This window comes from Ursus americanus, chromosome 22 (genome assembly GCF_024610735.1).
Source record: "Ursus americanus isolate L20-20 chromosome 22, mUrsAme1.1.p, whole genome shotgun sequence".
In the NCBI taxonomy this organism is placed as follows: domain Eukaryota; kingdom Metazoa; phylum Chordata; class Mammalia; order Carnivora; family Ursidae; genus Ursus; species Ursus americanus.
The window spans coordinates 28,555,306-28,568,512 of NC_142148.1; the positions used below are offsets into that span (position 1 = coordinate 28,555,306).

Sequence of the window (13,207 nt, forward strand, 5' to 3'; positions counted from 1 at the left end):
CTTCAGCCTTTTGGCTGTTGTGAATAATGCTGCCATAAACATTGGTGTACAAAATATCTGTGTGAGTTCCCGCTTTCAGGTCTTTTGGATGTATACCCAGAAGTAGAATTGCTCTGTCGTATGGTAATTCTGTATTTTTTGAGTAATCACCTTACTGTTTTCCACAGTGACTGCACCATTTTACATTTCCACTGACAGTGCACAGATTTCCAATTTCTCCACATCCTTGTCAACACTCGTTATTTTCCTCTTTTTATCTTTCTCTCTTTTTTTTTTTCCTTTTAAGTAATAACCTTTCTAATGGGCGTGTGGAAGTGGTGTCTCAGTATGGTTTTGATTTGCATTTCCCTAAGGATTAGTGATTGGAGCATCTTTTTGTATGCTTATTGGCCATTTGTCTTCCCTGGAGAAATGTCTCTTCACGTCCTCTGCCCATTTCTTAATCAGGTTGGCTTTTTTGGTTGTTGAGTTGTAGGAGTTCTTTATATATTCTGATTTTCAATTCCTTATCAGGTGATTTGCACCTGATAAGGTGCAACATTTTCTATTGGTTTCCTTTTTCTTCTTTTGATAGTGACTTTTGATGTACAAATGTTTTTAATTTTGATGAAGTCCAATTTATGTACTTTTTGTTTTGTTGAACTGTGCTTCTAGTGCCATACTTTGAAAAGCATTGCCAAATCCAGTGCCATGAAGCTTCCCCCCATATTTTCTTCTAAGAGTTTTACAGTATTAGCCCTTATGTTTAGGTCTTTGATCCACTGATCAAAGGTTAGGTGTTAGGTAGTGAACCAACTTCATTCTTTTGCATGTGGGTACAGTATCCAGTTTTCCCAGCACCATTTGTTGAAAAGGCTGTCCTTCCTCCATTTTTGTACCCTTGTCAAAAATATTTGGTTATATTTGTGTGTATTTGCTTCTGGTTTTGTTTTATTTCATAGGTCTGCATATTTATCCCTTTGCTAATACCACATTGTCTTAACTACAGTATCTGTATAGTGAGTCTTAACTTTGAGTAAATGGATTTCTCCAACTTTATTCTTCCTTTTCAAAATTGCCCCTGGTTTGTTTTTGTTTCTTATTTTATGCATGTAACTGCACTATACATTGGTTTCATATATCCAGTAACTTATTCCAAGGTGTGCTTAAAGAGAGCAAATACTTTTCCACATGCTTCTTTGTCTCCGTCTGCAATGTAAATTTATACAAAACTAATTTGTTTGTTTATTGAAGTAATCTGATTCCTTGCCTCCAGGCTCATCTCTCTCCAGGCCCCAGACTGAATCTTGCCTTAGGTGTAACTTAATCTATTTTATAGTTTTGGTGGTCCTGAATTTCATCTGTGAAAGTGAGCATCTCTTCAGGTTTCAGACTTCTGCTAATTTTAAAAGGGGGGTCCTCTTCCCTTTATTTTGGACCTTTCTACCATATTACCTTTCTTAAGAGAAGACCTATAGTAATAAAAGTCGATTTCTGGTGTACTAGGCCATCTTCAGAAGCCTTCAGCAGGTTTTCAAGCTCTTTTCTCTTCCTGGTAAGTATTCAGTGTGCTGTTCCTACCCCCCCCCCCCCTGATGGCATGTATCAGTTTTCGACTCACCCACACCCACCTACTCCTGCCTCTTGCGCTTGTCAGATGTCTCTTGCCTGGCTCTCTCATTGCTGCTTTTGTCACTCTTACAGCTGTCTTCCTCCTTTGGCTTATTGCCTGACTTCCGTGGCAGCTGCTCTGTCATTGCTTGTCTGCCATTCTGCCCCTTCTCCCACCCTCATACCCTGCACCCCTGCCCCACGTAGGTACGTCATGTGCATTCTCCATGTTCAGAACTAAGCTTATTACTTTCCCCATGGTATGTCATGTCCCCAGAGTGGTCCTCCTGCTTATAGCATTATAATTCACTTAAGTCAGACACCTGGGCCCTCCTTACCTCTGACATCTCATTGTTAAGTCTTCAGCTCTACCCCTGTGAAAGGGTTCCTGGATCGGATTCAACATGGTGTGTGTGTGTGTGTGTGTGTGTGTGTGTATAGGTTTTGCCACACCAACAAACAATTTTTAGACACCAGCAGTGTGTTCAAGAATTCAATTCAATTCTGACACTGTCTACTCAGAGATAGAATCAGACTCCACAGGTAGAGGGCTCAGTCCCATAGGGCTTCCCTCCGGTTCAGATGACCCCCTCCAACTCAGGTTGCCAGTCACAAGTCCACATTGTTACCTCTACTTTTGACCAACTGGCTGTAAATCAAAGATTCCCAGGACTATCTCCTTGGGTTTGATTAATTTGCCATAACAGCTCACAGTACTCAGAAAAACCTGTTTACTCACTAGATAAAGATCTATTACAAAAGATATTACAAGATACAGATCAATAGCCAGATGAAGAGATACACTGGTGAAGTCCCATGCAAAGGAGCTTCTGTCCTTGTGGAACTTGGGGCTTGGCACAGTGGCAAATGGAAGTGTTCTGGTTTGCCAGTGTGGAAGCTCTCTGAACCCCCTTCTTTTTTATTTTTTACAGAGACTTCATGACATGGGTACAGTTGATTAATTCATCAGTCATTGGTGATTGATTCAACCTCTAGCCACTCTTCCCAAGAAATCAGGGTGGGACTGAAAGTTCCAACTTTCTGTTCATGGTTGGTCCCGCTCACAATTAGATGTGATGCTTTGCATTCTTAGTATCCATTCTTAGATGCTTTGCAAAAGTCACCTTCATTAATATAAACCCAGTTATGGTGGAAAGGCTTTATTATGAATTATAAAACACACATTTCACCTTGATGGGTCTGAAGCATTTTTAGGAACTGAGGCAAGGGACAAAATATAACAAAAGATGCTGTGAGCCAGGAACTGTGAATGAAGATCAAATGTATCTGAGAAATATATTTTGGTCATCTGAATGACCAAATATGTATATATAATTTCTTTTTTTTTTTATTGAAGGTACACACAATGTTACATTAGTTTCAGGTATGCAACATTGTGATTCACCAAGTCTGTACATTTATATATATTTCTTATAAATCACAATGTCATGCCCTGTAAATCCTCTTACCAGCCCCTAGATACTCCTGCCCTGTCCTGAAGTCCTCCTGGTTTATTGGCTAGATTACTCCTGAAGGCTTCAGTCAGTGGCCTTCCTAACCTCAAACCCCACCAGTTAGTTGATCCGCCACCGTTCTGTCATTGTTTCTGAAATCCAGATTGTTCCAGTCATTCTCTTTGTGCTAAAGCCTTTGTGGTTTCTTAGTGTTTTCAGTGCAATATCAAAACTTTTTATTGTGGGGGCACCTGGTTGGCTCAGTCAGTTGAGCAGCTGGCTCTTGGTTTCAGCTGGGGCCGTGATCTCAGGGTCCTGGGATCGAGCCCTGCGTCGGGCTCTGTGCTTGGCTCAGAGTTGGCTTGAGATCCTCTTCCCCTGCTCCCTACGCTACTTGCACGCCCACATGCACACATACACTCTCTCTCTCTCTCTCTCTCTCTCTCAAATAAATAAAATAAATCTTTAAAAAACTTTTTATTGTGACCTATAAGCCCCTCCGGAATCTGATCACTGCTTCTGGTCACCTCACTGCCTGTAGTACCTGCACATATCCTCACAGACCCCAGTCTTTTCATGTCTCTCATTTTCACATTCATTTAATGCTTATTTATACTTATGTAATACTTATTGACGTCTTACTTGATGTCCTTACCCAGCTCTTTGCCATTCCTGGATCCAGATAGGCTTGTTCAAGCCTCCAAGTCCTCTCATTTGAAAGACTGTTTCTGACCATTTTCTTAGCTCACTACTCTTTATCCTCTCAAATTCAGCTCAAGCATTACCTCCCCTGAAATTCCTTCACCACCTCACCTTAATGTTAATCAGCTAACACTATTTTTGGCAGGTGATAATTCAGAGTTTGAACAAATTGTTTATTTGTGCCTCCCTACTGGCTAGGAAACTACTACTGACTGGATGACAGTGTCTAAAGCTCATCTGTCTGGTGGTATTCCCAGCATTAGGTAAAGTGTGAAGGCAAGGACATGAGCTTTGGAGGTTTAAAAGCCTTGACTTGGAATCCTAATAGCCACTCATTAGGTATGTGGCCTTGAGGAAATTCCTTAACCTCTGTGATCTTTAAATTCTTCATCTGTAGAATGGAAAAATGATATCTAACTCATCAGGTGGTTGTGAGGATTAAATGCATTGAAGTGTATAGAATGCCTGGTACTAGTACCAAGCACATAATGGCAACCAAGGATTGTAGTTGCAAAAATAGTTTTTGCTCTTAATAATAAATAATAGAATGTTGATTGAGTGAACTATTAGCTGAAGGAATTGAATCCTCCTTCTAGGTGCCTTTTTCTCAAATCAGAGAACCTAAACAGCTCTAGGAGAAGGCCTGGGCAGAGCTTAACACTCCTAGCTGCCACTTCTTTGTTTCTCCCACACGTGGGGGACATCCTCAGTAAGGCTGAGAGTGGAATCATATCTTTCTCCCCAAGAGCTTCATCTCCGTGAAAGAGGTGAGTTTACTTAAATCAAGACTAGTACTTAAACAGTCATATATATTGAATATTTGAAAATCAGTGATTGATTACTGTGAGCACATTTAAAACATTCACTGCCCCTTTGCTTAGAAACCTATAAAATGGAAGTAATAATCAATTAGTTTTAGTTGGCATTAGGAAGATTTATATTTCTACATTAGTCTTTACACTTTTTTTTTTTAAGATTTAGTTATTTATTTTGGGGGGGAGGGGCAGAGGGAGAGAGAGTCTTTCTTAAGCACATTCCTCACTGAGCATGGAGCCCAGCTTGGGGCTTGAGCTCACGACCCCATGATCAAGACCTGAGCCGAAACCAAGAGTCAGTCATCTAATGAACTGCGCCACCCACGCGCCTCTAGTCTTTACACTTTTAAAAGATCAAATCATGATAAGATTTGTGAGGAGAAGTCAGGTAGTCCTGAATTTGAGTTCTACTTACACAATTTAACAGCTATGTGATCACTTTTAATTTCTTTATCTGCAAAATGGGAATTAAGAAAAGTATGTAACTTGTAGAGTTGCTATGAGATTTAACTGAGATAAAATGCCAAAAATTGAGATAATTTGTACCTGACACTTGATCACATTTTATCAGCACTAATATATTGAATATTGAATGCTTAACTTGGAATAGATATTCTCTTAATGGAGGCTATCACAGCCAAAGTCTATACTCTGGGCAGTGTGCAGATTGGCTGAGCTTTCCTTTGCTAGTGGGGGCTTCACAATATTGATTCCTTGAAACATTTTTTCTTCAGCAAATGGATGCAGCATTGTACTTACTAGCAGGAGGGCTGAGAAAAATACATTCCAGAGCACCTTCATCATTCCCATTCCTAGATCATCACAAGTCATAACATTAAGAGTTGGTCGTCTTATTCCTTATAACTAGTTGTATCGTATCAGGATTGGAATTGGTTGTATAGAGCAGAAAACAGGTTTTTTTCCTTCTCATATATATGAAATCTGAAAATAAGCAGAACTGGTATGGCAGTTAGTATCATCAGAGAACTTGATTTCTTTCTAGCTCGCTCTCTGTTCTGCTATCCTTAGGTCACTTCAGGGTCCATAATGGCTGCTGGGGTTCCAAAGATCACATCTAAATTCCAGATTATAGGAGGGAGGATAGGGGAACTCCTTCCTTCCTTTTAAAACCGCCTTCCTAGAAATCTCATCATATGCTTTAGCTTGTAACTCCTTGGCCAGGATTTAGTCACTCACTTGTCTACAACTAACTTAGGAAGGGGTGTGTTCTCCCTTAGTATTAGCACCCAGTTTTCTTCCTTCTTCCTCTTAGGAGAGGATGGCATGTCGCTCGGGACCTCTTAGGGTCCAGTGACAGGGAGTGTATGTTTGGGCAAGGAGTGTTTCTCTTTGGCTTGAAGCCAAAGGAATCTTTCCTCTAGAAGATATTCAGTATGCCTGTAATGGTGCAAGTTGTATATTTGGAATAAATTACCCGTGAAATGCATGTAAGGATCTGTAATTGCTTATAAAGTTAACATCCAAGATTTCTGTAGTTCAAGAGAAACACCCCCACCCCCAAAGGTACATAAACACAGTAAGTGCAGTAATACCAGTATCAGCATCATAGGGTTGGGGAGGGTTAAGTGAGAGGAGGCATACAGAGTGCTCAGTGCACGTGGGGCTTTGAGACGGAAGGGCAAGTGTGAGTGATTTAACAGCTAGTGGGCACTACCCACCATCCATGTCTCCACCACTAAGTGCAGAGCCTCCACATGCATCCGTAGACAGAATGTCTCTGATCTATGCTGAATTCGAATTTTAAGAACATTTAAGAAATGCTCTTAGAGCCTCAAAATCAGGAAAGCAGCAGTTACAGTTTTTCAGAACTTTGTCGTATATCCTAGGGCTTTTAAGTATTATCAGTGGCATCTTGGTTTTCCTCTGTTGTTTGAGTGTTAAATGTTCCTGACTGAGCACCCTAACGTATGTGCAGTGGAACCAATTTTTTTAAACTAAGAAATGCTTTTGTAATGAAATAAGGATTGTATATTGGCCCTTTTTCTGGGTGTGGTAGAGTAGGAGAGAAAACACAATGTGTGTGCCATTGTGTCTGATAAATCGGGGAACTGCCCAGACTTCATGACTCATCTCCCAAAGCCTCCCTGCTCAGTTATTCTCTAACTCACAGTTAACCAAAGGATTATGATTCACAAGTGCTTTTTGAAAAATGAACAATGTGTAAGTTTGAGTTTCTTCCATTATTTTGGCTTTCCTGAAATATATAATTCTGTCTTTACTCAGGCCAGTCTTGCCTAATCAAAAATGATGTATGGGACAGAGAAAGAAATCATATACAATTAACTCTTGCTTAATAAAAGCAAACAGAAAGACTGGTTAAAACAATTGGTATATAGACATGATGAAACACTGTGTAGCCACTGAAAAGAAAGGTAGCTAGATGTATTGATGTGGAAGATGTCCAGGATTTATTTTTTTATTTTTTTTAAAGATTTTATTTATTTGACAGAGAGAGACAGTGAGAGAGGGAACACAGCAAGGGGAGTGTGAGAGGGAGAAGTAGGCTTCCCGCTGAGCAGGGAGCCCAATGCAGGGCTCAATCCCAGGACCCCGGGATCATGACCTGAGCCGAAGGCAGACGCCCAACGGCTGAGCCACCCAGGTGCCCCCAGGATTTATTTTTTAAGTAAAAATGCAAGCTGTAGGTAGTATGTGTAATATCCTTTTTATGGATCTTTTAAAAAAATGTATAGTTATATTCTGGTATAGCATAGAAAATTTCTAAAAGGATATAGAAGAAAGTATTGAGTGATTACTTTTGGGAAGTGGACTGGCAGGAGGTGAATGAGACCTATGTTTTGCTTTATATCCCTCTGTATTTCTTTTAATGAGCATGGTTTATTATTTTTTTAGAGTAGTTTATGAAAGGGAAGTAGACCAGTGTCCTTCCTATATAGCAAAAGCTGTGTTTTAATAAACAACATTAAAAGATTCCATTCATTTCAGCCTGAAGATAAATATGGTCTGAGGATCTAATGTAAAACATGATGACTGTAGTTAATAACACTGTATTGTATAATTTAAATTTGTTAAGAAAGTAGGATGTAAACATTCTCACCAAAAAAAAAGATGTGAGATGATGAATGTGTTAATTAACTAGATAGCGGGGAACCTGTCACATTGTATATATATATCAAATCCCCATGATGTACACTTTTAGTATCTTATCACTTATATGTCTGTTATACCTCATAGCTGAAATTAAAAAGATTCCATTCACAATGGCAGCATAATATAACATAATCAGGAATTAATGCAGGAAGACATGAATAGGACAAAAATACAATAATAAATACAGTTAACACTTTGAAGAACATCAAAAAAAAAAAGTAAATGGAGAAAATACTGTCCCAGGATTATAAAATTCAATACCGTAATATGCCAGTTCTCCCTGAACTGATTGTTTTATCAGCCTTTTATTATAAAATTTTTCAAATATACAGAAAATTGAGAGAATTTTATGTCCATCCCCAGCACCTAGACTCTATAATTAATATTATTCTACTTGTTGTATCGTGTATCTGTCCACTTCCCTGTGTTCTCCCATCATTCATACTCTTTTTAATGTATTTCAAAGTAAATTGCTTATATCAATACACTTCTTCCCAAATACTTAAGCTTGCATATCATTTATGATACTAATTTATGGGTAGAATCATTTTCAGAAGTGAAATTTATGTGCAAATACACAAGTGCATTTCCTTGTCAAAATACAGAATATTACTGTTGTCCAGGAAGGTACCTTCATGTTTTTTAATCGTTTAAAAAAAAAAAAAAAAATCTTTTTTTTTTTTTTTTTTTAATTTGGAGACGTTTGAATGGCCCAGTTGGTTAAGCGTCTGACTCTTGATTTTGGCTCAGGTCATGACCTCAGGGTTGTGAGATTGAGCCCCATGTTGGGCTCAGCGTGGAATCTGTTTGAGGTTCTCTCACCCTCTTCCTCTGCCCCCCCACCTGCTCTCTAAACAAATAAATAATTAAATAAGTCTTCAAAAAAATTTAAAAAAAAATTTTTAAGTAATCTCTCTGCCTTATGTGGGGCTCGAACTCAAAACCCCGAGATTAGGAGTCACATGCTCTACTGACCAAGACAGCGAGGTGCCCCTCCACCATAGAGTGAATTTCCTTGTTTTAGAACTTCACATGTGTGGAATCGTACATGATATATTTGTTTGTATAAGGCCTTTTTCACTCAGCATGATATTTTTTAGATTGATTCATGTTGTGTGTATCAGTAATTCTTTCTTTTCATTGTTAATGTTCCATTGTGAGAAAATACCATTGTTTATATAATCTTTTATTGATGGTTACCTGGGGTTTTCAGTTTTTTGTTATTATGAACATTTTTGTGCTAGTCTTTTTGTGGATATATGTTTTTATTTCTCTTGGGCAAATATGTAGGAGTAGAACTACTGGGTCATGTAGTAGGTGTAAATTTAGTTTTATAAGAAGCTGTCAGACAAACTAATTTTTAAAATGAAATAAAAATATCACAAATAGCTCATCCTAAAAATCATTTTGTGAAAGGCAAAACCATTCTCATTATTGGAATTTGTATACAGGGTTTCTGTGCAGACTACAGCTGGCAGTGCTAGTTTCCATGTGACATTTGATAGTACATATTTCCCTTGGATTCAAACTATTTAACCATTCATCTGTATCTGTATTCATCTAAGGCTAGATCTTTATCATAGAACCAGCTTTTAAAATCAGTTCAGAGAGAGGTATAGGGAAGAGATGAATTTTGGAGTATATGGGGTATCAGTTAAATCAGATGTGACAGAGGGAGATTGAGGGATTTAACAACAAAGAGGTTGTGTGTGTGTGTGTGTGTGTGAGAGAGAGAGAGAGAGAGAGAAAGAAAGCGGGGGGCAGGGGAGGGAGAGAGAAATACCAGTGGCTCCCCTGCCCCATGAATTGTAATTTAAGTTTTTGAAAAGGTTATTTTTAAGATGGTTCAAAATCAAAAGGTGTCTTGTGTACTGAAATGAAATGATCTCCAAAGAGCCTCCTCTTTCTGTTTAACAGGACTCATACTATTCCGTTTTATGAATATGCCATTCTTTTTTTAATTTCTTTAAGATTTTATTTATTTGTCGGGGGTGGGTGAGAGAGAGAGAGCGAGCACAAGCAGGGGGAGCAGCAGGCAGAAGAAGAAGCAAGCTCCCCGCTGAGCAAGGAGCTGGATGTGGGACTTGATCCCAGGACCCTGGGATCATGACCTGAGCCCAAGGCAGATGCTTAACTGACTGAGCTACCCAGGTGTCCCTGCCATCCTTTATTTAATCACATTTGCTTCTCCTGTTGGTAAACATTCAGGTTATTTCCAGTGTTTTTCCTTTTTTTTTTTTTTTTTTAAGATTTATTTATTTATTTATTTATTTATTTATTTATTTATTTATTTATTTATTTATTTATTTGACAGAGAGAGAGAGAGAGCGAGAGAGGGAACAGAGGCAGGGGAAGTGGAAGAGGAAGAAGCAGGCTCCCAGCAGGGGAGCCTGATGTGGGGCTCGATCCCTTAACACCAGGATCACGCCCTGAGCCGAAGGCAGACGCTTAACCGCTGTGCCACCCAGGCGCCCCTCCAGTGTTTTTCTATTGCAAACAGTGCTGCATTGAATAACCTTGTACATAGGGCACTTTAAAAGTATGGGTATATCTGTAAAATTCTCAAGTGGAATTGTGTCAAAGGGTTTGTGTTTTTGTAGTTTTGCTAAATATTTTTAGATCATGTGAAAGAAACTGTTTACTCAAACCCTTGCCAGTGCATTGTTGTTACAGTTTTTTATATTTGCCTGATAGGTGAAAACTGGTATCACGATATATCTGTAATTTGGATTTCTCTAACCATGAGTGAGGTTAAGCAATTTTTTAATACATATATTTAAGAGAAGCATTTGCTTTTCTGTGCATTGTCAGTTTCATACCTTTTGCCCATTTTTCTTTTGGATTGTTGGTTCCTTTTTTATTAATCTGTGGGAGTCCTTTATATATTGGGAAATAAGACATTTGTGAATGAGTTAGAAATATTTTTGAAGAGCTCATTCTTTAAAAATATAGAAGTAGTTAGTTGTTTTAGTGGAATGGTAGAAAAAGAAGCCAGATTGCCATGGAGACAACTCTTTCGAGAATATTGGCTGCAAAGCAGAGTAGAGAGGATGCTAGCTGAAGGATTGATATAGAGTCAAAGGAGTTCTCCTTTTCTTTTAGAAATTCTGTGTTTAAATGCTGTTATGAAAGGGAGGAGTTAAAGCTAGGAGATGGTGGTAGGGGATCTACAGGACAAGGACTGAAGACTGAGATTCTTGAGAGGAATTGCAGAGAAGGAGGAAATTTGTAAATAGGTTTACTGGGAGTTATCATGCAGTCCAATAGCTTCTATTTTCTCTGAAGAGAAGGCAAGGCCAACAGCCAAGAGTGTGGGAGGATGTGCTTGAAGAGGAGAGGAGGTTCTTTGAAATCACTGCTATGGAGAATTGGAGAGAGCGGAGTAAGGAAATACAGAAAGATTGCAGAAATTGTTTGGACTTCCGTCGAGGCAGAAGTGATATCAGCCTTATCAGTTGTTTGATTTTCTTAAGCAGCATTTGGCAGTCCCAAGTGTAGGGCTGATGGTTGGATTAGTTCAGGATTGGATTGTTGGTTCCTTTTTTATTAATCTGTAGGAGTCCTTTAAAAACTGTTTTTGTTTTTCTCCACGTAGGTAGAATAGAACAATGTAGCAAAGGAATTTAGGATGTTAGCATAGTGACAACAAGTTTTCTGGGTTGGGTGAAGAAGGAAATAGGACAGAGATACTGGATAAAAATAAAAAATTAGAGAGAGGTTCAAGGGACTAGAAGCCTAGGTGAGGCCCAAGAACAGGTGTGGTACACATAAAAGAGAAGGAACTGCAAGGATAGGGAGTGTGGTTGGAGAGTGGGAAGGTAAGACTCAGTATGAGTTTCTCCTGGTGATAACAGAACCTGGAGTGAGCCTTTGTCATGGGTCGCTCAAGTGGAGTAGAAGTATGAGGTTGTTGGGGTTGAGGAAGTCAAGGAACTAATAGGCTGGCCCGGATAAGAATTGTGGTGGGTGTCATCTGTGAGGATGTTGAACTGACTTCCAGGAAAGTATTGGGACTTGGGGATAGGAAGAAGACTGTGAGTCACATTGCAGTGTCTTCAGTGATGAGTGCCTTCAAGAACAGGAACTGTTAAAGCAGGCTCTAGGAAGAATGGTTTGCGTATGAGATCTTTGAAAAGTGAGGAAACCTCAATTTTCCTTCCTGACATGCAGCTCTGGGATACTTGGAATGGAAGATTTGGAGACTGGAAGAGGAAGGAAGAAAGCCTAGGTATGGATGCAGTTTCATCTGGGAGGCAGGAAGTCACAGGAATTTGCCTGAGGGTCTTTATATCCTCTCCGAAGAATGAGGCCTTGAATACAGTGTTCCTGGTTGTGGTCTATGGATACACCTTGTTAGTGACGTGGATCTTTTTACATTGACATACCTCTCACTCTCCAGTTTACCAGTACAAATCCTCTCCAACTTGCCACTCACTGTACACTCGTTCTTTTCCCTTGGAGCCTCTCAGGTGAAGTACATCTTTCTTCTGCAGTTTCCTTTTAGTTTTGATTCATATAATCATGCTCTGTAAGCGAAACCTGTTTTCTTTTTAACTTAATTTTATTGATTGTAAAAATATTCTCCATTTTTAAAATTGAGAGAATAAAGTACAACATAATAAAAATCATAAAGTGCTATGCTAAATGTTTACAGATTTTTTCCTTCTAGTTTTACTTTCATGCATATACATTCATACACATATGAATGTGTCAAGATCATATGGTATATGAATTTAGTTGAGATCGTATGGTATATTCCGTTTTGATCTGTTTTTTTAAGCTTAAAAAAATGAAGGGCTTGTTCCATTTCCTTAAATTCTTTGAAGATAGCATTTTGAATAGTAACAGTATATCATCTTGAATAGCAGCATAGCACTTACTTCAACTTTTTCCTGTTTTCCCTGCTGCTGGGTATTATTTGGATTGTTTTTGCTTTTCCATTTAATGAATATCTCCGTATCATTTTAGTCTGAGTTTCAGATTATTTACATTTACTTCAGACTAGAACCTTGGAAATGGGTCACAAAACAATATGGACATGTTTAAGATTCTTGTATAATCTTTCTGGGAAGGAATTTGTTGTTACAGGCTAATGGCCATTCCCACCAGTGTTGAGTCCTTTTCATGAGACTCTTGCCAGCATTGCATATTTCATATGATTGATCTTTTCTGATTTGAAAGGCAAAAATGTTCTCTCGTCATTATATTCCTTTCATTAATAGGATGGTCAACACTTTTCATGTATTTTCTTAGCCATTTGTTTTTTCTTCTGTAAATTATGTTTAGGTTCTTTAGATTTTTCAAAATTGAGGTCTTAATGTTTTCCATATTGATAGGACTTCTTGTTTTAATCCTTTGTCTTATTTGTGACAACTTTCCTAGTTTATTTCCCTTCTTAAAAACATAGACTTCATTTTTTTAATTTTATTTATTTATTTATTTATTTATTTATTTATTTATTTATTTATTTATTTATTTTTAAGATTTATTTATTAGACCGAGAGAGACAGCCAG

General features: G+C 38.4%; 1 protein-coding gene across 3 annotated transcripts in view; it reads left to right on the forward strand.

Moving 5' to 3' along the window:
- The window catches only part of PTPRA (protein tyrosine phosphatase receptor type A), a 151,796-nt gene that overhangs the window by 66,998 nt on the left and 71,591 nt on the right, over positions 1–13,207 (forward strand). Inside the window, exon 2 of one of the 3 annotated variants that reach the window (XM_045808019.2) lies at positions 4,343–4,513. The exons of the other annotated variants lie outside the window; for them this stretch is intronic. The gene's annotated coding sequence lies outside the window, so the exon portion shown is untranslated. The remainder of the gene's footprint in view (positions 1–4,342; positions 4,514–13,207) is intronic. 3 annotated transcript variants of the gene reach the window in all.